Source organism: Lonchura striata, chromosome 7 (assembly GCF_050655825.1).
Source record: "Lonchura striata isolate lonStrDom1 chromosome 7, ASM5065582v1, whole genome shotgun sequence".
In the NCBI taxonomy this organism is placed as follows: domain Eukaryota; kingdom Metazoa; phylum Chordata; class Aves; order Passeriformes; family Estrildidae; genus Lonchura; species Lonchura striata.
In genome coordinates, this window is record NC_140709.1 from 4,913,867 (window position 1) to 4,937,953 (window position 24,087).

The window sequence follows — 24,087 nt, forward strand, 5'->3', positions numbered from 1 at the left end:
GAGTGTTTGATATAAGTAATAATTAAGTGTGGCACAGGTGCAAAAGTAAAATTTTAGGATTCTAGATTAGGGGTTCAAAGGGGACAAGCTGGAGGAAATTGGGTGTGCCTTGTCCTTTTTCTCCTTCTTCATGCCCTCCGTGTCTCACTGTGGTGTTGGCATTTTTCTGTTGGTTCAGGCTGGGGACACACTGTCCAACGTAGGTGACAGATATTGGCACGTTATTGTAAATCCAGGCCAGGGAGTTTCTGGTATTTAATGTTTGTCACATCCCACTGAGGGCAGAGCCCCACACGCTGCCCTGCAGGACAGAGCTGGGCAGGGCAGCAGAACATGTGAGAGATAAACAGAATAAACAACCTGGAAACCAGCACAGACCAATTATGGCTTCTGCTTTGGCAGTGGGGCAGAAAGACAGAGTTTTACAGTCTCAGAATCACCAATACCACAGATTCCAACAGGCAGATTCCATTTTGTTTTATAAATTCTCTTCCTGTTGAGGGGAGCACGTTGCATTCTTAGTGTAGGTGAGAGATAGAAGCAATGGATGAGAGGGAAGGTGTTTTTTATTTGTGCCACTGTGTCATGAGCACTGTCACTGGAGCATGTGTGCCCTCTGCTCTCCCCGAGCTGTCCATGGCTGAGAGGGGACAGGCAAAGTCAGGCACAGGAAAATGTGCTCCTCTAAATACATTTATGGGGAGCTGGGGTGGAAGACAAGAGTGCAAACTATTTTCAATACAAATATGAAAAGCATACAAACATCAAAGGGAAGAATGAAAGACAATGTGAGAGCTGTGAGGGGGGAAATAAACAAAGAAAGGAAGATGATGGAAAGCTTTAATAAAACATATTTAATTATAGTGAAGACCTTTTTGGTTTTTTTGGGTTTCTAATGTGGCTAAGAGCTTTTGAACACCAGAGTAACAACCTTACAGACTTTTTTCTTATCAGCCTTGTAGACTACTGATGAGGTGTTATTAAATCTTAATGTTCTCTTGTTTCCTGTGTTCTGAGGAAAATGAGGGAATTTCCTGATTTTATCCCCAGGATAATCACTTAATGTAAGAGAAGAACCATGTATTTTGTATCAAAGCAATACTGACAATCAGGAAGGCTGGAAATAGGGTTTGCTGCTCAAAGAAAAGAAAATATCAAACATCAGACAGTATTTAGGAGTCTAATCTTTAAAATGAGGGACAGAAGCTCAAGATGTCTGGGAGCCATTTCTGTCTGGGCAAACACTGCAGGGCTGATTGCAGCCTTCCTGCTCCAGAGCTCCTTCTCTGCTGCTGATCACAAAATTGCCTCGGGGGCTGTGGGGAGGGTGCTCTGATTAACCACCCTGCACACACTTTGGGATTCTCAGCCACAACATCCTGCAGTGGGAAGCCTTGGGTACAGCTGGGATTTTGTTACTGCACTGCTGACTGATCTCCCCCTTCTCTGATGTGTTTTCAAGCACAGTGTTAATATGCACAGGTGAAAGTTTTTCTGACTAATGAATATCGAGGTAGGAGCACACAAGTGGTCGCACACAGAGTTTTTAACTTGCATCCTGATATTCACCATGTAGTTCCAAATCCAACAGCTCACTGGATGCCCAGAGATTTTCCTCTTAAGAACTTCACATGCTTTGTAAGACCTGTGTTCAGCAATTCCATTTAAAGTTGAGGCATATTAAAAACATGGCATTTGGAGTTTATTGATGGCTAGAAGAAATGGGGAGGTAATGGGAAAGAGTTTACACTTTTCTTATCATCAACCAGCATGGTCCTCTTGGAAACCTTTCTTTCCTTTTGCAAATGTGAATAGTTTATGTCAGATGCTTTCCTTAGGCTGTCCTAAGCCAAAGGCAGGAGTCAGCACTGTGGCTTTTCTTTTCATGGTCATAGAGAAAGAAGGTGCTTGAATCCTTATTCTTTTCCAGCTTCCAGGGCCTTTGCTGAGGAGCTGCTGAGTAATGAGGTGCCTGGGCCACAGCTGAGTGTGTGGGACAATAATTGCCTTAGATCTGCTGCCCTCTCTCACCTCCTCAGTTTAACTCAGCCCAGGGCTGAGTGAGAACCAAGAGACAGCACTGGGGCATTGGGTGAAACTCTTACATAATTGCTTACAATTTTGTTTTGCACTGGATGGTTCTGTATTTATTGGTCAGCACAATTTTCTGTCAAATTGTTTAAATTTTTCTGCCTACTTTGGCTTCATCAGGTAAGTTTCTTACTAAAAATTAATATAATGCTTCTGAATTTTTTTGCTGCTCATACTTTGTGCATGGGGTCTGTAGAAACTTATAAATTACATTAAAATATTCTTATGATATTTTTGATCCTTGGTGCTAACACCAGGGACACAGCATTCAGTTTTTGTGCACAGTTGTGTGTCTGTTGGTTTTAGATTATTTTGTCAGCTCTTTTTTGATTTGCATCTGATGAATTATTTGTTGTAGCCTGACAGATATTCCTAGTTGTTCCTATAGCCATAAACAAATGGATTTGGATTGATTTTCTGTGGATTTGTGCCTAGTAATAGGGCTTTTTCTGTGGATTTGTGCCTAGTAATAATGTGAAAGCATTGATCAAAGCTTTTCCTGTGAGTGGAAGTTCTTAACTTCTGTCCTGTGGGAATTTCAAACTGCAGAAGAGGAGAGAAATTCTCAAGCTGCAGCTTTTCCCATGGTGAGAATATGAGAAGTCTTGTTAGTCTCATCATTCAAGCATCTATTTACAGAAAACATCCAGGAACTAAATATCTTTGTGAGCAATCTCCTGGTGGTGTTTTAACAAAGTTTTGCAACAGAACCTGAAAGTTATTTGGCTGTACAAACACACATGATATGCCTGTATCAACTAATTGCCTCAGGAACCCACCTGAAATCCTACATATCCTGACTCTGCCTGTGTGTTCTTCTCAGGCAGCAGAAAGCTTCCAGCACCAGGCTGTTCCCCTTCTGCTTCCCACCTTCCCCTAAATGGTCTCACAAACAGCTTGGTAAAATCATAAGTGAACCCCTACAGCAGCTACACTTGTGCTCTCTTCCATTTCTTAGCAGCTGTAGTTCTTTCTGCTCTCTGAAGATGTTGCTTTTTAGAGTACCAAGATACCTCAGTAACTTATAATGAATAATTTAGTGAACAAATTCTGTTGCTTTTCTCTTTCAGAGTTGTTAATGAGAAAATTGATTTTTGAAAGAAACAAAATGTATTAATAAAATTCTTGACTAAGTAATTTTTATGCTTTCTTGGGTGGTCTCTTGGTTGTTCATGGGTTTTTTGCAAATGGTCAGGATTCAAAAATCAATTTACTCAACCTAATCAGATGATGCTGGGTTCTTCAGTAGCCTAAATCAGCAAGCTCACTCAAAATCAATAGAACTTTATCAGACAGACCAGAATCTGGCCAGACAGTTTGGCTTTTACAGATAGCGAGTCTGGAGGTTGATGCAAATGTTCAGAAGAACATTTCCATTAAAAGGAAAACTGTCTGCCTGCAGACACACCTGACACATGGCTTTGGTGAGACAATTACAAAACTCAAATCCATTGTTGAAAAGCATAGAGTTTAAAAGCATAGCCTTGACAGTTATTTGTATATTTGTATCATCAGCTGACTCCACTACTGTGTGCAGTTACCACTTAGAAACATCAATGCAATACTCATTTTCTTGGGGATGGTTTTAGTGGTGTTTTTTGGGGCTTTTTGGTTAATTGTTTTATTTTTGGTATTTTGATTGGACTTTTTAGCTTATTTTAGCATTCTTGGCACTAGTGTCAGTCTTAAGCTGTAAGTATTTGCATATGTCAGCAACTGTAAGTAGAGAACTTCACTAATTTTTTTTTGTATCTTAAAGATCCAGTTTATATTATGTTTTCTTACCTGTGTGTTTTGTATTCCACAACTGTACCTCTCAGTAACATATTCATCCTAAGTCAGCCATGCCCAAGGAGTGGGCATGTGGTTTCTGAAACCAGGAAAATATTTGATGTGATGTGCTATTACCTGCTTTTCTCCTCAGCCTCCTACTAACAGAGCTGAGATCTAAGAGGTGCATTGGCAAATTACTCCTTCCATTTAGTACTTAAGGCTTTTCTGTGTGTTTGCAGCTTCAGAACTCATCTGGCTTGCATGTTGTTTTCAAACCTCAGCTCACCAAAGCCTCTCTGTCAGAATGTATTCTGCCAGGGTGAGGTGAAACAAAGGAGCAGGGAGGGAAGTTGCTTATTTTCTACAGCTTCTTTTTGAAACTGTGCACACTGATTATGCTTGGGTATTGTAATGCTGGGTGCAGCAGCTCCAGCAAAGGCTGTTTGTTGTCTCTCAGCCATGGAGAAGAGAAAGGTGCTATAGCAGTACCTGACAGCTGCCCTGTGAGGAGACACTTGAGGTCTGGAACGAGGTTGCCCTGAGTCTTTTCGTATCCATCTGTGGCAGAACAGGCAGCAGAGCTCTGCAGCAGCACAGCTTCCCATTAGAACCATCTGTGGCCCCAAATACTGCTTGAATGCTGTGAAATAACCCAGAGGGAATAAAAACCTACAACATCAGATCTCCTATTAACAGAGCAGCACTCTAAAAGGAACTGCCAAGTCCAAAAGTGCTTGATGCTCATTTATTTTAGCAGCAAAAAAATCCTGAAAACCTTTCACTCCTCATAGCCAGACTGCAACTCTTGTCTCTCCTATTGTCCTCAACTGCCCTTTGTGATCCTGACACTGTTGCTGTGGTACTTAAGCTTTCCTAAATGTTATCCAAATACTGTTTGCATACCTTCCACCCACTCAATTTATATGTGGCTGACTGGCCTTGCATTGGATCAACTCTGGTTGCCATTAATAAATCATCAAGTTTGAATGGTCCTTGTCACTGGTAGTTTGAGTAGATGTATCTTTATTGTAACATGTTGAAAATATCTCTGATAATTATCTTCCTCTGGGATTTCAGGGAATGTCAGAGTCTATAATCATGATTAAACTGAAGTTGGAGGAGCAAAAGAAATGCAGCAACCAGAAGTGTCTTGTTTAAAAGCTTGAGTCTCACTTTGGTTGCTAAAAGTGTGTCTTTCATTCTCTTGATGCTAATTATGGGAGACTAGTTTCAGAAGCTTAAAAATTGTTAATTGGATACCTCTGTTGTAGTTCTTGTACCAGCAAAGGATAAGATAATTGGATGCAATGTTGCTCTTTTGGTATGAAACAATAAAGATAAAATTTCCTAAAGCTCCTAATTCTTTTATGAGTAGATTCATTGAAATTCAATAGAAGCTGGGATCCCAAACCACTCTTTAGTAGCTGTGGAAAATCCCAGCTCAATAAATAATGTGCATACATTGAAGGTGCACTGCCATGAAGATGCTAAAGGTAAATGAAGAAGATGCTGGACATGAGGGGAAAATGTGGTCTTTTGTTTTCACTCTCTATAGTTTTGATGTGTGCAGTTACTGTTAAACAAGGAATCTGCTTTATAAAATACCTTTTCACACCTATTTTTCAGCAAGATATTTGACGTTGATACTGGCAAGATAATTTAGTCTGATTTGAGATGATGAATAGGTAATCCCCTTTTTTCTCTGCATCAGGATTTTTCCTATCAGTGTAAAACTTCTGAAGCTGTTGTAGGAAATGAACCACAGCAAAATGACAAATGTCAACATATTTCATCCAACTGCTGCTAGTTTACATAAAATTAAGTTAAATGCTTAATGCAGCAATAAAATATTGCCAGCTTTTATGTTAACTGGTGAGAAGTGTTTCTGACAGAACAAGATGAATGTTTTGGAGGAGTATTAACTTTCCTGATACAATTTCTACAGACCCTGAAACAAAACACATTTCCCACTGAGGCTCTTCTTGCAGTTTACCCTGGCAAAGCTTCTTTGGTTGGTGAACACTGGTAAAGAAAAGACTTATAAAGGCATTTTTATTCTGTCTGAAACTTTTGCTGTTTACTGGCACATAGCCTATCAGGGCTGCTGGCTTCATCCCATCCAGGTACTTTGCTGTTGGCTGCTGGAAAACATCTCGGTGACTGTGACCTGGGCTTCAGCTTTTGACCTCTTTTTTCTCCTTACTCCATCATTTGGAAAACCAGAGAGCTCAGCCCCTCCAGGAAATGTAGTTTTGCTGGGGTGATGGGATTGCTGATGTTCTGACAGCTAATGGGGTATTGAGCAAACAATCTGGAAAGGATGGGTGTCCATGGTGCTCGTAGCCTCGAAGCCCTTTGGGAAGGTGACAGAGAAGCACCCCAGTGAGACCAATCCTGCTCTGCCATCAGTGTGGAGGAGCTCAGCCTGTTCCACTGGGGTGTTTGGGGCTGCTCTTGATGATGCCCAGTTGTCATCCTAAGGGGGATCATTCTTGGAGGATGTTCCTGCCTTTCTCTCCACTGATTCTGCTCCTTTTCCCTCTGGGCTCCTCATCTTTGGCTGCTGGGGAGCACTTGCCTGGGGCCAGGGGATAACTTTGATGTTTTTACATTTACTTCCTGCCACAGCCAGCATATAGGCAGAGTTGTTGAGGCTCCAGAGAACTTTTAGAGGTAATTCCTTTTTATAATTTCCCCGTGGGCTCTAATGCTACTTCTGAGGCATAAGCAAGTTGTCCCATCACTGGGATACAAGCATTTGCCTTCTCTGCACAAATTAGTTTATTCACTTTTTTTCAGGGGGAGTGACTTTAAATACTTGGTGGGATTAGACAGTGTCAGGTAACACTATGGGAAATAAAATTTACACCAGACTGAACATGAGGATTTTGGAAGAGCAAGGTGTGAGTCTGCAACTTGAATCAGAAATGCAGAGATTCTCATTCCTGTCAGTCAGGCACTGCTGCCTGAACTCTAAAAGGCTGGCAACAGCAGCTTGGCCCCAGCTGCTTCACTAAGTAAGGGGCTAAAATTTCAGCTTTCTGAATAAAAAGCATTTTTTCTTAAGTAATTATTTTGCAAATGTCCTGCTACACTCAGGTATACATTGGGTTTGGCAGGGAATAGAATTACCTGCTTCTGCTAATTTTCTTTAAAGCATTTTAAAGACTAAAAATGCTTAGTTAAATGCTGTCTTTAGTTTTTGTTGTTTTTTTTTTTTCCTACTTTATTTTCTATTCTATGTATCCATTTCACTTTGATTTCCAAACTGCAAGTTTTTAACATTGTCCTTTACATAGTCCAAACATCCAAACCTGTTCCAGTCAATTATCATTAACTAAAAATAGTTGAAGACTTAGAATTTTATTATCATTCTGAAGTTGATGTGTTATATATGCAGATATTTAGGCAGTTATTTATACCTTGCAAATATAAACTGCTACATTAACTCTTACTGTAGTGAAATGGTTTTGGTAAGATGACCTCATTTCTGGTGTGCTAGGAATGATTTTTGCCTTGCAAATATATAGCAGAAGATTTGTGTGGTGCACAAAAAGTTTAAGAAAGAAGAGTTCCTTTGTTTTTTTAAATGCTTTCAGTGCATAGGAATAGAATAACCTTATACAAGATTTTTACTTCTATTCAATAAAGTGCTAGAGTTTGTCACCCTCTGAGTACACAAAATGCAGTGTAATGCCTAAAATTAGATTTCATTTTGCCTTTGTGAATGGTGCAAAATATTCAGAATCTTTATTAATTTGGGGTTGTTGATGATGTCAAAACCACAACTTTGCTAGTTTGTGTCAAAGATGAGAACCACATGGGGAGGAATCATGGACCTGTTATTGCACAGAAACTCAGCAGCCCTGGCAAAAGGTCCAGGGTCAAATCAGTGTAATTCCCATGGCTCTGTATTTTCCTTTGGAATAAAGTAAGCAACGAGAAGTTCAGTGTTGAAGGATGTAAAGGTCATTGTATCTCTCAGTGACACAGTTATTAGAAATACTACCTCCTCTTTTTTGCCTGTGCTTGATTATCCTGAGCATGATTTTCCAAAGTGATTTATGGGGAATTCAATTAAATGACTGCTGGCAAAATGAGCTTCTTTTGAGGTCTGTGGAAACATGGAGATGTAATCCAAGGCCAGCACAGAGCCTTTGAAGGGTGATGCCCAATACCTAAAACTCTGAAACAGCTCATTTATGGATTAATTGCTTGCTAAAATTACAATTCCTGCACAGAAGCAGACCTAATGTGATATATACTCATAAGACGAAAAAATTAAAAGATCAATCTTTTGAAAAACCTATAAAAGTAATTCACACTTTGAGGAAGACTGTTTTGAAGTTTTTTAACCCAAAATAATTTTATTTTTGTACCTAAGCTATAAATTACACCCCCCCAAAAAAAAAAAAAAACAACAACCCTAAATAAAGAATTGCCCACGGAGAGAGAAGAGATGGAAAGATAATGGCACGGTTTGTCTTTGCTGAGGTTGTGCTGCCTGTTAAACTGAGTTTAATGGCTTTAGTTTTTCTTTCTGAGGATTGGCCTTCTTGACAGCATTTGGACACAAGTAAGAGACTTGTTTCAGTGTGAGGCATGGTTTGAGTGTGGGCTGTCTGTCAGGTCTGTGCTCTGCTCTCACAGGAGGGATGTGGCTCCTGCACTGGTAATGCAGGAGACCCCAGTGAGGAGCTCACAGGAGCCCTGTGGAGCAAAGAACTCTGAGAAACACTGGGGCAGAAAATGCCCCCAAAAGGGCCAGGAGCTGCCCATTAGGCAAGTGAGGGAGCAGAGATGTGAGGTTACAGTGTGGGGTTTGTTTGGGTTTCATTTAGAAACCCTTTTACGATATGTTAGTCCCCATTTCTATGCACATTTATTTACAATCCACTTAATTTGTGTTCTATTTAACGGTTTTATTTTTTCTTTTCTCCTCTTTCATATTTATGTCCTTGCACATCTCTCAAGGCCTTCTGTACATCAGTTAAGCCCTTTCACTGTAGCACTGCATTTTCACAGAGTATTTTGTTTCTCCCTAATGCTTGCTGTTGCTTTATTCATTACTTTCACACTTTTCTTGCTGTTTTTCTTAGTTCTGCTGAAAAACTATTAAAACTGCCATGAAAACTATTTTTTCATTTTCCATGTTCCTTTATTCTTCCTCTCTTATTATCATCAACAAGTTCCCTTTCCCCTCTCACAGGTCTCATCAACTTTGCTGATACCCAGACCTACTCATTCATTTTCTGTCTCAGTTTTTTTTATTTTCCTATTAACAATCCTTTGTGCCTTGCTGTCCCATGATGGTGTTGTTCGAGAGTCAGCATCAGGAAAAGAGAATATTTTGGGAAATGAGGAATGCACCTTTTGCAGGATAATTCAGACAAATCCCAGAGCTGATTGTGAGGATGTTGATTTTTAGGCTGTCATTTAGGTTTTCTCTGCCAGGAATAGCTCTGGTATAAGGGAAGTGGAGAAATTGCTGTATCAGAGCAATGTCTAATCAATAGACATTGACAAAATGTGGAAACATATTTAGGAGAAAACACAAGAATATAGCATCATCAAACCCCTTCTTGGCTCTGCTGACATCAAAAGGTAATTTTTGATAACACAGGGATTTAGCAATTACAGCAATCTTGGGTATGAAATGTCTTGTTGAAAGGTTTTTATCTGAGGTGATGCTACTTCACCCATTTGCACTGAGGATCATTACAAATGTTTATAATTATAATGATGCATCTGGCCTGTAGATCCTACACTGGGAAAAATGTCATGGGCTTAAATAGAAGGCTGGATGGAATTCTTATTTGTCACTTGAAATTGCCAGGGTAATAATCATTTTTCTTCTCCTTCAAAATTACCGATGAACACAACTCTCATTAGCAAGCAGATGAATTTCTGGAAGAAGAGTAAAATTGCTATTTTTGAAAATAGGGCTGTGATTTAAAGGAAGAGTTTATATACATTTGTATTGATGGCATGCAGAGTAATTTTAGTCAGCAAAGAAGGCACTTTGCCATGGATGAAGAAACAGTGCAAGACCAAAACCTCTGCTCACAAAGAGAAGTGCATAACTATGACAGAGGAGTGGAACTTAATAAAGCAGAAAAGGAAAAGATAAAAAAGAATTTCAAATAAAATTGAGATTTAATAAGTATTTCAGTCCTTATGTTAACTTACAAATGTACAGATCTAATCCAGAGAGTCCATGTTTTAGCATCTCTCACTCATGTCCTTGCTCTGGGGGAAATTTAACTGTGCCAGAGGAAACATTTTCAAGCCTGTATTGCTAAACACCTTCATGCCACATAATTCAAAGGTGCATCAGCATGCATGTGCAACCACTTTGGAGGACTGTGAGCTGTGCCCTCAGAAATGGGTCTTAAACTCCATGTAAAACTTGGAATATGCCCACTATGAGGTAATTTCAAGTTAGTTTTACTCATGAGAGCAGCCATTTATAGGACTGGACCCAAGTTTGTATTTATACTTCCTCACAGGGAATGTTAAATTAATTTTTTCCATCTGCCATCTATAACCTTGTTAAAGCCACAGGTGTAGCTGGTAATGGTAGATATGCAATAACATAAGTTACTTCAGAATAAAGATGTGGCAAAGTTATTTTTCATTATTTAACTGTTGTAACAAAATCTAGGAGTTGGAAAGAAACCTATTTTTTCATAGTACAATAAAATTACCTCTGAAGTTTTTCTTCAGATTCCTTCACTTGTTAAGTCATAAATAGGCCAGGGCTGCAAGGAGTGTCTCTTGCTGCTCTTCTGCTCAGGCTGTGGAGAATATTGGGGTGGCATTTTCTAAGTATTTTTTTTTTTTTTCTCTGCTTCTACACCAGATTATTGATCTATGAGGCAATTTTTAAAAATTATTTAGACTAAAGTTGTCTAAGGTGGTTCTCTTATTTTTGCAAGATGTGGCTTCATTCACAAGTGTGCTGTGTAATCTGAAGCCAATGAGCTCAAGTACCAAAAACCAGGTACAAATAATGAATCACATAAGTAATGGATACCTGCTCTAGTGTGAAGAGAGCAGTTACATGGTGTAACACCTGTTTGGTTCAATAACAAAGTAAAACTCACATTATTCTCTGCTGAAATCTGACTATTTTAGTAGAAAAAATAGCAGCTATTATAATTTTGCCTTTCAATGGATTTGTCTCCACCTTCCTAACCCTTTTCAGTGCCAGCTGCTGCTGGCATCCCTGGCTCTGCTGTCAGTCCCTGGGAAGTCACACACAGGACGTGAGCTGGGGCCACAGTGTCAGCATCTGCTTTGTCCAGCATATGAAATTAATAAGGGAACGTGCTCAGACACTGTGTTTTCCAAACAACAAAGGCTTTGTTCCATTGATTTGTAATTCCAAGTTTAAAATGAGACAATAATTAAGTCTAGTAGCAGTCTTATTTTCACATTTGGGTTTTGATTCAGTAACCAGTAGTAAGTTCTCTGTCCAAGACAGTAAATAATCTTCTCTTTCCTCTTTACCCAAAGCTGGGTTGTTGGATTTTTTTTTTTTTTTTAATTTCTGCTTGCAGATGAAAGTGTACTGAGGGCTGTGGTTTGACTCATTAGGCTCCTCTAACACCAAGTCTCAGTTCTTTCTGGCTGCACTGGAGATCTCTCCGAGGTCAGCCAGGTCAAAGCTGCAGATTCTGCAAGAAACCTTAAAACCTCTTCCCTGCTAACAATCCCAGGGATTTGAATGTTCCTGATGGATAAGGTCAGTTGAACTACCTTTGTATGTACAAAATTATTAATTTGCCTTGTTCTCATCTTCCTTCATGGTGGCCTGGCCTTCCAGCCGAGTTGCTCCTGGATCTGCAGTGGATTCATGCCTATCCTGACTGTGTGACTTCATGGCAGGAGGAGGAAATTACAAAAAGATCATTAAAGTGTGAAATTAAATTCTTAAAGATGACACATCTAAAATAGCTAAAACATTACCCCCAAAACAAACAGTACCGTTGATCCTACTTAATTACATCCTTAATAATTTTATACCAATGTAAAGTACATTGACAATGCACTAATCCATTTCATATTCACTGCCACCACAGATTTTCTCCTCCTTATTTGCTTTGAATCTCATCATTATCATGCACATAAAACTAGTATTCTTAGAATTTTTATAGTGGTATTTCCATATGAAATGAGGAAAAGTCTAATATATGAATACTAAACAGCTCATTAACATGGTTTGCAATATATTTATTCATGATAAAAGCAGCTGAGAAATGCTGATATAAAATAGTACTTCAGTCCCAGAGTATGTCTAAGATTAGAAAAACCATGCCTAGGACAATAAATACTTTAGGGAAAACAGGAAATTTTAAATACAAATAACATCAAATAAAGAGCTTTGTATGCTTAATTAAACACATTAACAGATGCATTTATTTCAGTTAAATAATTAATATATCACTAATACTAGCAGCAGGAAAATTGTTGTTCCTTAAAAAAATTACCTGAAAAGCTTTTTATTTCAGGAGAAAATAATGCTGCCTTTAAAAGACATTAAAGACATTCTTATCTGGAAGTGGCACAAAGATTGTTAATGATCAAATTACACAGCAAGCAAAATGCGTGGAAGGAGAGCCTAATCTACCATGTCAAGAACCCTGATCTTTAAATTTGCTCTATATGAGCAAGCCACTGTCAAGCCTAAGGAGCAGGATGGGCTTTGGAACAATTTAAATGATGAACAGTTCCTCCTCTGTCCATGTGCATTAAATGCTGGTCCTTGAAGCTATTTCCTCTGGCCTTTCAGCCCTGCTTGCTGTGCCCAGGCCAGAGGAGCAGGCTGTGGTGAATTACCTGTCCAGAGATGCCCCAAGGCTCTGTGACAGAGAAAATTCACTGGGAGCATTTTATAGAGACTGGAGAAAGAGTTTAGGAATATATTCTGTAGGAATAATTGATGCATTGAGGGTTTACGTTGTTATAAATTGATAATTTGGTATGGATTTAGCTATGTGCTTATTTCCTTTCTGCAAGTGCTTTATACTCACCCAAAAGCTTTTTCAACTGTTTAGTTGTAGTTGGGCCGTATTAATTCAGCTGAAGTTTCATACTCCACATATCCATATTCATAATCATATTCAGGATTCCAACCTATCAATAAACACTGCTGATACTTCTAAAAAGAGGTCAGGGAAGGTCCTTGATCTCCACTCATATAGCAAATTGTACAAATGATGATTAAGATCAAAAGATAACAATGTTCAGTCATCTGAAATGTCAATAAATAAATTTCCAGCCAATTGTTTCTACTAGAAACACATCTGGTGTTGTTGACAGGAAGTATTGTGCAGTACCTTTTCCACACCGCTGAATATCCCCTACTTGAAAAAATCCTACTGATTCTTTTTTTTTCTTTTTTTTTTTTTTTTTTTAGATAAAAGGGAATTTCTCTTCCAGTTTTCAGATTGGGGTTGAGTCACCAAAGCAGGAAAAATGTGAGATAGCTAGAGGGAGCATGAACTCATGTATATGCAAGGTAGGCTGCAGAGCTGTGGGGAAGATGGGGCCATTTTTGATTTCCATGGTGCTTGTGAAGGAGAGAGCACAGTCCTGGTGCTGGGCTTGGGCACAGGGCTGCCTTTGGACTGATTCTTTCCTTGTTTACCAGCATGGCTCATGGTGATGCTGCAGATGAGCAAGAATATTAAAAGAAGCCATTTCACAGCACTGATCTTTAGTCTGCCACAGAAAGGGATGCTGGAAGAGGGACTTGGCTAATTTAATGTTTCTGTGAAATGTGGTGCTAATTGGTTCAAGCATGTATATGGATTTAAACTTTTTTTTTAAACATTGTGTATTTTCCTACAAGAACTGGAAACGTGAACTAGATAAACGTTCCTTAATAAGCCAGAAGAAGGTCAGCTTTGACTTATCCAAGCTTAAAGAAAAAGAGGCTTGGTGGTTGGAGGACTTTTTTTTTTTTTGAGGTTGAAATGATGCATATTATATTCCTTGACCTTTAAGACCTGGTCTCTGTTTTTTTGGCACGCTGCTGTCAGGAGCAGCACCCAGAAAGATGAGAGCACACCATGGTTACACCTCCAGCATCCATAATGCAGCCACGGGCAGGAGGGGGGAGCACAGCTGCTGCTGCAGGGATCTGCCCCTTGGAAAACCCTCCTGAGGCTGTGCAGGACAAATGGCTCAGCAAGAGCACTTGGCCTGGCAGGGAAAGCTGGAGATGAAGGATCTGATCACTTTTCATGTCTTCTCACAGCCTACACAGGTCACTGTGAACGCAGCAGCCTTCACACCTGAGCCTGGATTATCAAGTGCTGCTGCCAGGCAGGGACAGCTCACAGAGCCTGGCACTCCTGAGTCACTGCCCTGGCACTGAGCCCTTCTCCTTTGCTCACAGTCACACAGCTTTACCTTGTCCTGTCTGCATCCTACAGTTGTGGTTTCCTGCTTTTATTGCTTTTTTTTTTTTTTTTTTTTTTTTAAGAATTAGTTTTCAAAGGGCTTAAAATAGTTTACTCTAATTGGGAGCAATCCAAGTCGAGAAAGGAAGAGATAATTGCAGTCATCCAGACAGCCCTGTGGTTTTTCTGGGGTAAATCATAAAGCCATAAATCACTGTATGTTTATTCTGTTTTTCTGTGACTCAGCTGCATTTGTGGCTACATTTTAGCTGCCAGCAGGCTTATAATTTTGAGTGTATAAAAATTACTGTGAGATTCTTCAGGGAGATTTTACTTTTTTCAGTTTGATTTTTGTATGACAGTAAAAAGCTGACAAACTTCATGTACCGTCAAGGGAAATGTTTCTTTTCCATTGTGGAGAAGAAAGCTAAGAGACATGGAAAATTGTACCTGAGGAATGTACTGTGAGGAAAAGACAGTGATGCAGCACCTATAATTACCTCAAACTTCCATTTTTAAAAAGAAATCCATGTTTGATAGGGGCATAGAATGGTTTGTGTTGGAAGGGACCTTAAAAGTCATGTAATTCCAGCCTACTGCCATGGACAGGGACACCTTCCACAAGACCAGGTTGCTCCATGTCTCCATGCCCTGTCCAAGCTGGTCTTGAACATCAGCAGATTTTTACCCCTTTCGTGTATGACCCTCACTGAAACTTTTTTTTTACTGAAAAACTCCCAACGCTTGGAAAATGAATGTGAAAAGTTACTGAGGGCAGAAGGAGGTGTTGGATTTAAGGTGGATTTGCCATGGTGTCTATTGGGATCTCTTGTTTGGTTTTGATCTCTGTTTATGTTTTTTGGCTGTGCAGAGCAGCACTTCATTGGACGTACTTTCAGTTGTGCTTGAATTTAAAGATTTCTTTCTCTTCTCAGAACAATAACCTTGTCATTAATGTGTTTTTGCATGTTCCTATTACAATCCTACCTGTGTAAGGAGCCCCACTCCTGCTGCTGTGGAGTGGAGGGTTCAGTTAAACCTGACAGCAAATCTTGTGCCCCATCCCTCAGGGAGAGCATCTTGCTGTCTTGATCAAAGATGTGTGCGTGGTCCACCTGCAGGTCAGCAGAGCAGGGCTCACCTGGCATCCCTCCAGCCTGGCACTGTGTGATGTTTGTCAGGCTGAGATCAGAGGGTGTGCCCAGGGTGCTGATGTTCCAGTGCACAGGGGTGGGCAGGACTCCTCTCAGGCACAGCCTTATTAGTGGTACCACATAATGAACCTGGGGTGCTGAAGGAATTTTGCCTTATAATGCATCAGGTTGACAATAAGATGTCTTTTAGCAACTGCAATTACCAGAATAAAAGAGTGTCTGCAAAACCCTCTGGGCCAAGTACCAAAGGTGATTCCCATCGCCTGGGCACAAGCACTGCCCATGTGCCCGCTTTATTGTTACTTATTTGTAATGACAGATTGGTCTTAGCAGGATGTTTTTAGCTTGTTAGAGCTGCATTAGTTAGTCTGCAGCCAGCAGTAGCATTTGGAAGGTGATCCATGCCCTCCCCAGCAAACTGCTCACGAGGCACTGATCTTTGGTGTGGCCTCCGTGCATGCTTGTGCTGAGCTCATTAAGATGTCTCAGACTCAAAGAAGGTATCAGCTACATTAAGTAAGGAGTCCTGGCTATAAAAACAAATGCAGCATGGCATGGAAATACATTAACATCCCCTGGTTCACTGTAGCGTCGTGTTTTCAGGGAAACAAACAAAGAAGATATAATCAACTGAGCTGACATCAGCCCAGTTACTCTGAGCAAGCAGTAATAGCTTTCACAGGGTTCAGAGTTGGGTCTTCTGCTCATTAATATTCCTCTAAAGGCATGCAGGATCTTTGCTGCCGAAATAAAGAGTGAATAAAATAAAAACTAGAAATATCTCAGGGCTGTGCCAGGTGTATTGCTGGGAGATGTTTAATAAAAAAAGCTTGGCACTGGTGTGAATGGTTTCCCTGCTGGGTGTCAGAGCCTCCTGCAGCCCTCCACAGCACAGCCAGTCACTGATGGCCCTGCAGGGCTCACCCTGTTGCTGCTGCTTATTGTATCTGAGGACTCAAATTAGTTAAAACCAGTATTTTCTGCATGTCTGTGTGCTCGGGGTGGCTCACTGACAGCAGCCCTGGCCAAAACACCTCCAGGTAATCAACCTCTGCCTCCTATTTCCCAGAGAACTGGGAGGGTGTACAGAAAAATCAGGCTGAACGTGGCTTGTGCAAGCCAGCTTTTTCTCCCTAATCCTCGTGGCACCTCCAGTAGTCCCTGGAAAGCAGAATTCATCCTCCCCAGCAGCTCTGGCAATCACAGCCTTTTACTGGTCTTGGGAAAGGTTTGACATAAATGCAAAGCCTGCTCTTAGTTTGGGCTTCATGAATCCTTTGTCTGCAGAGCTCAAGTGCTCAGTTTGGTCTTTTTAAAGCCTGGTTTGTAAATCCTCTACTGGTAACTGCTTTTTCTTGCTTTTTTCTCTTCTCTCCTCCTCCAGGGAGACTTTTGGAAGGCTGTTTTAGCATGGATGCCATGAGGCTGATTATGAACTGCAGCTAATTCTGGCATCTTGTAAATATCAAAACAGCACATTTTGTTTTTACACTAATGCACTAAGGTCAAAATTGCCTTTCTATTTGAACAGATAAGCATTTCATCTTTGTTAATATCCACAACCTAAAAGCTGTAGGAGGATAACAGGAATTTTTAATAGTGATATGTTGATGTTTCGGCTTGCTCTCTGAGGAGAACTCCAAAGACAGAAATATAACATGATGGTATAGCATTCTGCTGTGTGCCAGCTCCCTCTGAGTGCTCTGCAAGAAGCTTTATGTGCTGCTTTCTAGACATTGTACTGTGAAAGAACTAGGCAGTGCTTTTCCTGGAGGTGTTCTTAGCTCTTCTTTCAGCATTGCTCCCTCTTTTGATGACATCCCTCCAGTTCCCAAGCTGTCTTTTCAGCCTGGAGTCTGCTGTCCACAGGACATTTCTGTGCAGTAGGGTTTTCATATTGCTGACTCAGTTGGCATCATTTCCCCAGTATCATTGCATCTTATTTACTTGATGTGTGCATCTGTTTAGGTCTCGTGCTCCCTCAGGGCATACAAGATCACTCAGTTTTAGCTCACCACTTTCCTGCTCTTGTGGTTTGATGTGCAGTATAAATATCATTGTTGCTTGAGCACTAATGCACGATTTAAAAATAATAAATACCCCATTTGCTGAAGGCTAATAGCCAATTCATTATGTGCTGCAATATCCCCAGTTACTTCTCTGAAGGATTTGCTCTCTCAGGAGGGGGTTTTGTGAGCTTTGCCATGCCATGCAAAGCGATGGGATTCTGGTTCTTCCATGGCTTTTTTGGCACATTCCAGAGGCAGCCTCTGCTGTCTTTGCGTGGGTTTGGCCTCTAATGTCAGGGCAACCTCTCAGCACAGTGCTTTGAGTGGTGGAAATGTGGTACAACCTCCAGCTCTGGAGGAGTGCTGCCTCTCAAAGGGAGGCTGTTTGGAGGTGAAGAGCAGAACCTCAGGGTATGCCTGGGGTGGACAGCCTTTGCTTTGCACATTGATTCAATGTTGTATTACCCCAGCATTTTTACCAACATTGTCTATCCATGTGAATTCTGGTCCTTAAATTTGACACGTTTTTTTGGTATTTTTATTTTTTAAAATTATTTTTTAAGGTTGATTCATTCATGAGCGGTGCCCTTTTTCATTTTAGTCTTGCATTATTTTGAGTCTCTTCTGTGTTTTTCCTTTCTTTCTGTATAACCTTTAGCACAGGATAGTGATCAATATTTTTTCATGTTTATATGGACTGCAGTGGGAAGGTTTAGGTTGGACATTAGGAAGAATTTAATAACTGAAAGGGTGTTTAGACATTGGAATGGGCTGCCCAGGGAGGTTGTGGAGACTGTGGAGGTGTTTAAGGAAAGCCTGGATGTGGCACTCAGTGCCTTGGTTTGATGTTGGTCAGAGGTTACACTCAATGATTTCAGAGGTCTTCTCCAACCTTATTGAATTTATGCAATTCTGTGGTTCTTGAGTTTTACAGTTTGTTTTTCTAACATGAGTCACCTGGAAATTTTTTTTTTTTCTATTGACAGAATTTTCACCTCACATCTTGAGGGACATCATAGCTTGTGATAGGCTCAATTTCAGTCATTCCATTAAAAACCTCATAGAGTTACAAATGTTATTCTTTAATCACTCAGCCAGGAAGGGCCTGAAGGAAGGTAAGTTAGTTGTGGCCATATAAATGTGGCCAGTATATTGCAGTATTAGCTTTGGCATAACATAACCAGCACTTTCACACTCTTCCCAGAACATTTTTACGCAGATTCTCACAAGTTAAGGATGCTCTGAGAAGTTCCACAAATTGTGGGAGGATAAGAAATGTGTTGGTCCCACATTTATTGAGGATTTTTATCTGTGAAGTGTGTGGAAGCATGAGTAGAAAACAAGAAAACAGAAACAACCTGTTTGATTTCAAAATGTAAAGCAGAACACAAAGAATATTTCTCTGTCTAGAAAAGAAATCTATAAGGGAAAAATCTTTGATATTTTATTATTTCCAGGTTGTCTCTGGAATGAAAAAGTTTGATGTTTTCCCTTTTTGTTTTATGTTTTATTTAGCAGTGAGGTGGAAGAAGGAATATCCTCAGTTTTTGTGGTGAGCCGTGGTATAATCAGTTATCAGCTTGTCAGCATTTGATAAATGGAGAAGTTCCTATAAGAAAAGAACCTGATATAAAATAAAAATCATAGCTATGGAACCTCTGTGGAGTTTAGCCAGTAGATGTCACAGATATCACATGGGAGATGTAGCTAAAAGGCAAAACATTTTAGTTTTTCTTAAAGGTAATTCAGGTGAAGATGACACACACACATGTGGACACACAAGAACCAGACCTACATACAAAAATTGTCTCTTGTGGTGGTAGCTTATTCTGGAAAAGGTTTTTGTGGTGCCTCAGATAAGTGAGTGTGGAGAGAGAAGCAGGGACTTTGGCTGGTGTGTTGGCATACTTCTAACAGAACACCAAGAAGAAAGCCTGGTGTGAAAGCAGTGACATTGCTGCACGAGGGAGTCACAGGAGCTGAGCTACCACTGAGGCTCAAAGAGTTTCTGAGTTGATTCAGCAGACTTTTATCTTTCAGAATGACCCTCTCTCTTGGTGATGAGTTATTTTGCAAGTAGGTCACAATCACTTAATTGTTTGAACAAATTCAATATTTGGGGGTTTCGAGAGAGATAACATTTGATTGCCTACACCCATAGCCTGAGCTGGCAGTGAAGCTATTGAGAGAGCACTGAAGTCCATGAGCCAAGCAGCAATGGAAATGTGTCCTGGTGAGACAAAAGCTTTGCTTCCATCCCCTGCACAGGGTCCTGTACAAATAGATCTTTCTCTACTGTTGCGGGACTACTAAGGCAGTTTTCTGAGTTTTTTCCCCCTAGAAATGTAATAAACTATATCAGTAAAACACTAGCCCAATGTTTTTCCAGTAATTATTTTTATTTCATAATGTATAAGATCACAGTGATACTTACCTTGTAAAATAAAACAGGTTTCAAAACGATCTAAGCATATATAAAGGGAGCAAATTATGTTGAGTGCCAGAAATAGTAGGTAGAGCCTGTGGTGACTTCATATTTGGCCTATTTCTAGGATATTTCTATCCTATCTACATTTCCTTCCCTGTTTACACAAATATGTTGAGGGTTTTTTCACTGTTTTTCAAATGTGGGTTGATTCAGGAGCAGTAGTTTGTTAGATGATGGTTTTGCAGCAACTGCCAGGCTTCTGTCATGAGGATGACAGAATAATATGATAATTAAAATATTGTTTATACTTCCTGTCTTTCAATCATCATGTACTTCCATACTAATAGTTTTGGGACATGGGGTTGTTAAAACTGGCAGGTAAGAACCACTGCTTGAGGCAGTGGGAGAAGAGTTGCAGCTTGTCATAGGTAAAAGGTAAATTAAGCTTCCTAATAACTTGGGCATCATTTGCTCTGTATCAGGCAAAAAGTGCCTCCCAACAAAAAGTGCTCTACCTGATACATTGTGCAAAATATAATACAAGAGTTCAAAAAGCTTTCTGTCATGATGCAGGATCAGTTCAGGTGCTCTAGAGGATGAGGGCAAGGACCATGTAATGGTAATGATTTATGTTAATGATTTAATGATAATGATTATCACTGGTGCACATAAATTGCTAATGAACCAGGAGGCACACTTGTAAGCTTTCCTGGGCTTTCTAGAAAGTCTTTAATTTCCAAGGTAGCAAATAGAGATGCATGGATTTCTTTCACTGGGCACAGCAGGGTGAAGTTGTCAGAAGAGGCTGTTGCAGGGTTTGTGGTGGCCTGCAGGCAAACTGGTTCAATGAGAGGCAAGACCCGTGCCACAGTGATTTTCAGAGAGAAAAATGTGCAAAGGAGTTCTCACTTTGAAACCCACACAAGAAAAGTGTGTGAAGGGTTTAAGCTTGGGAAGGGAAAGGCAAGAGGAGATGGCAGCTTTGATGATGTCCCTCCTCTGTGGCAGTGGGAGGCTGTGTTTGGGTGTTGGGAGCGTTCCAGCCGTGCAGAGCTCATTGAATTGAATTATTGGCACATTTGTGTATTTGCCTACATTTCCTCTACATATCATAGCTAAGAATTGCTTCCCTCAGAGTCCCAGGCTGAGGAAGCTGTGTGCTTACCTGTGGCATCCTCAGGTAGCCGGAATCCATAGAGATGGATTTCAGAAAGCAAGATCATGGTTATTTAGGGCATTGCTCAGTGATTGCAACAACAGTGAGCTTTCTTTAAAGGCTTTTCTAAACCTGTAGATATTTTCAATGTAAAATACAGCTTTGCTCTTTGTTTACCTCTTAAACTGTATTTTTCATGCTAGACCTCTAAAGTGGCCACCTTATCTATCTTTTGCAAAGTATCACAAGTAAAGTTGAAGACTTAATCTACAAATCCCTTTGTCATGTCCTATAATAAAATATGAGCAGAAGGTAGTTAAAACTATTTATCACAGCATACTTGGCAAGTCAGGGACTTTTTAAGTTAGATAAATTGGCAACTGCTCCATTTTTTATCTCGTAGGACAGAACTAAACCAGAATGAAACATTGAGCCTTCTTGTTTTAGGAAGTTGCTGGTGTATTTTTTATTTATTAAAGTCAGATAATGTTCAAGAGAATTTAGGACACTATACTTTTGCTTCTATTTAAATCATCTTCTATATAGTATGTTTTTATAAATTCTAATTTCCCTTTCAAAGTAATATTTTTTGAATATGCCTGTCAGTAAATTATTAGGTATTCCTGGTCACTTTATCCACTTACAGTGCATGCTAAACAAACTCAATAAGCATTTCATTCAGCATTAATGGGATAATTATTGTATGTGGAATACTGATTTATGATAAAAGGCGCTTTTACAGGGATCTGACATTTGTTCAATTCATTACTCCTGTAAGATAGCAATTAAGCTTTACAAGGTTATTTTAAATTGATTGGTACAGAATTTTTGTAACAATAGTCTTTATAATACATCATCTACAGCTCCAGTGCCGTGTTAACCAAACATTAATTCTAAGTCATGTGTAGATGTTCTGCTGTTAATTGTAGCTACTCAGTGTTTACACTGCATTGTAGCACAAGAGGGCAGAGTATTGTTTGTTGGTGTGATGGGTATTTTGGTCAAGAATGGTTTTGACCTAAATTCTGTTGAAACCAGTGATGCAGTGCTTTTGGATCTCTTAATTACATAGAAAATTGCATCCCAAAGCTATGTAATAGAATGGAAAATGCATCAGGAATTTCATCCCTCTGAACAACTGCTCAGGCAAACACAAATCCTGCTGGTTTTTCTGAGAGGCACTTTTAGCACCTCTGGCTTTCCTCCTCTGTTCCCTTAATCTCCTGTCCTTTTCGGAGAGGCCTTGGGGAGAAATAAATAATGGATAAAGTCCCTGTCCATCCCAAGAAAAGGCAGAGTGAGTGAGGAAAGTTTCAGTGTTAACAAGGCTGTGTTAGAGACCCTGCCTTGGAACGGGGAAATCTCTCAGCATTCCTGGAGAGGGATATTGAGCTCAGACAAGAGAGGCAAATGAACAATTGTGTCTTTCCTGTGAGGCTCCTGAGCTGCCTCCAGGGCTTCTGCCAAGGTTTGCTGTAGGGGAGCCCCTGCAGCCTGGGGCTCCCCTGCTGACCTGTCCCCACTGACCTCCTGGAAACTCCTGCTCCTCCAAGCCACACCACCAGCAGCTGATCCCCAGCAGCATTTTTAGCAAATCCTAAAACCATTCACTTCTGCCTCCTTGCCTGCTTGCTGCTTTGCTTTCTTAGCAGCTTTGAAATCCCACTACTGCATAGCTGCCCTTTTCCCCTTCCTTTTAAATTTTTTCCCCCCCTCAAAATAAAAAGGAGGTGTAAAAGGAAGAGGATGCTGAAATGGGAGGATGCTCCCAAGGCTATAAAAGAGAAAAAAGGAACCTGGCTGTGGGAGGGAGTTGAAAGAAAAAAATCTCCAGTCCAGCATTAAGTCAAGGTTATGAATTCAGAAAAGTGATATTTGCAAGCCTTTTAAGTCTGTTTCCTGCTCAAGATGCATGCCTTCCACCAAAATAATTGCACTTTATTAGGCAGAAAAAGCACAAGCAGGATTTACAGTATTTGGTGGAGGAACCAAAAATATGTTTTTTCAGGAAATGCTCCATACAGGATAACCAAATGTCTGTCTGCATGGATGGGCTCTCTTGTATCTAAAGGAAATCACTTTTAACATAGTTTTTATGCTGTTATTATGACTCATTAATAGCAATGGCATGAGGCTACAAATGACTGGAGGTAGAAAATAATTAGGAAAATATTACCTATATAAAGGCACTTATATGTAATTAGTAGGATTTTTACTTTTGGGGGTTTATTTTAAAACAGGGGAAAAAGATTTTTTCTTTTTTTCCAATAAATTGGAGGAAAATGCTCAGACACAAGTCCTAAGTACATTGAGACCAGCAAATTGTAGCATACTGTGAAAGACCTTATGCCTGTGGGTTAGTGTGCTTAATTATACTGAATTTTTCACAATATTAAAAGTTATTTGTCTTCTAGAATATCCCAGGATTAAAAAAAAAAAAAATCTTTTGTCAAAGTCAGATAGTTTCTAAGAACTTCATATATTGGAAAACTTCATCTTTTCAAGCCCTTGGAAATTGGAAAAAAAAATCTTGTAGAGAGGAACTCTAATCTCTTGCTCTGATTTATGTAACATATAAAATGTATCCATTCTTTTTAAACTTCCAATTAAATAAGAGATACTCCCTCATTGTTACACTCTTCCAAAGAGGAAAAAATTGAAATTATATGGAAAGAGAAGAAAACCTTTTTTACAAGAGAGACTTCTTTCTGCTCTTCAAGTTGACATGTTGGATTTTATGTAACAGCCAGTGACTGAAACATTAATTAATAAATTAAAACTCCTCTGCTGTTTTGAAATGTACCATCAACTTCCCAGTCACTCCTGGTTTAACCTTTGTGTGATTCCGGAAAGAAATGAAAAGCAAAAATTATCACCAGAAGGGCCCTGTAAATTATTGTTATTTTTTTTCCTCTCTGATGCCAATGGATGACTTAAATCACTTACACTGATTAAAAACCCACAACATAATCAGTCTTTCATTTTTTTTATACTTTTTTAATGTTTAATAGAGGAAAATGATTGATGTTACTTAAAAGTAGAGAGAGAGAACACTTTGGATACAGCG

At 39.8% G+C, this 24,087-nt stretch overlaps 1 protein-coding gene across 2 annotated transcripts in view; it reads left to right on the forward strand.

Annotated features, from left to right (window-relative positions):
* LRP1B (LDL receptor related protein 1B) overlaps window positions 1-24,087 on the forward strand; it is a 627,450-nt gene that overhangs the window by 160,413 nt on the left and 442,950 nt on the right. The window lies entirely within an intron of this gene.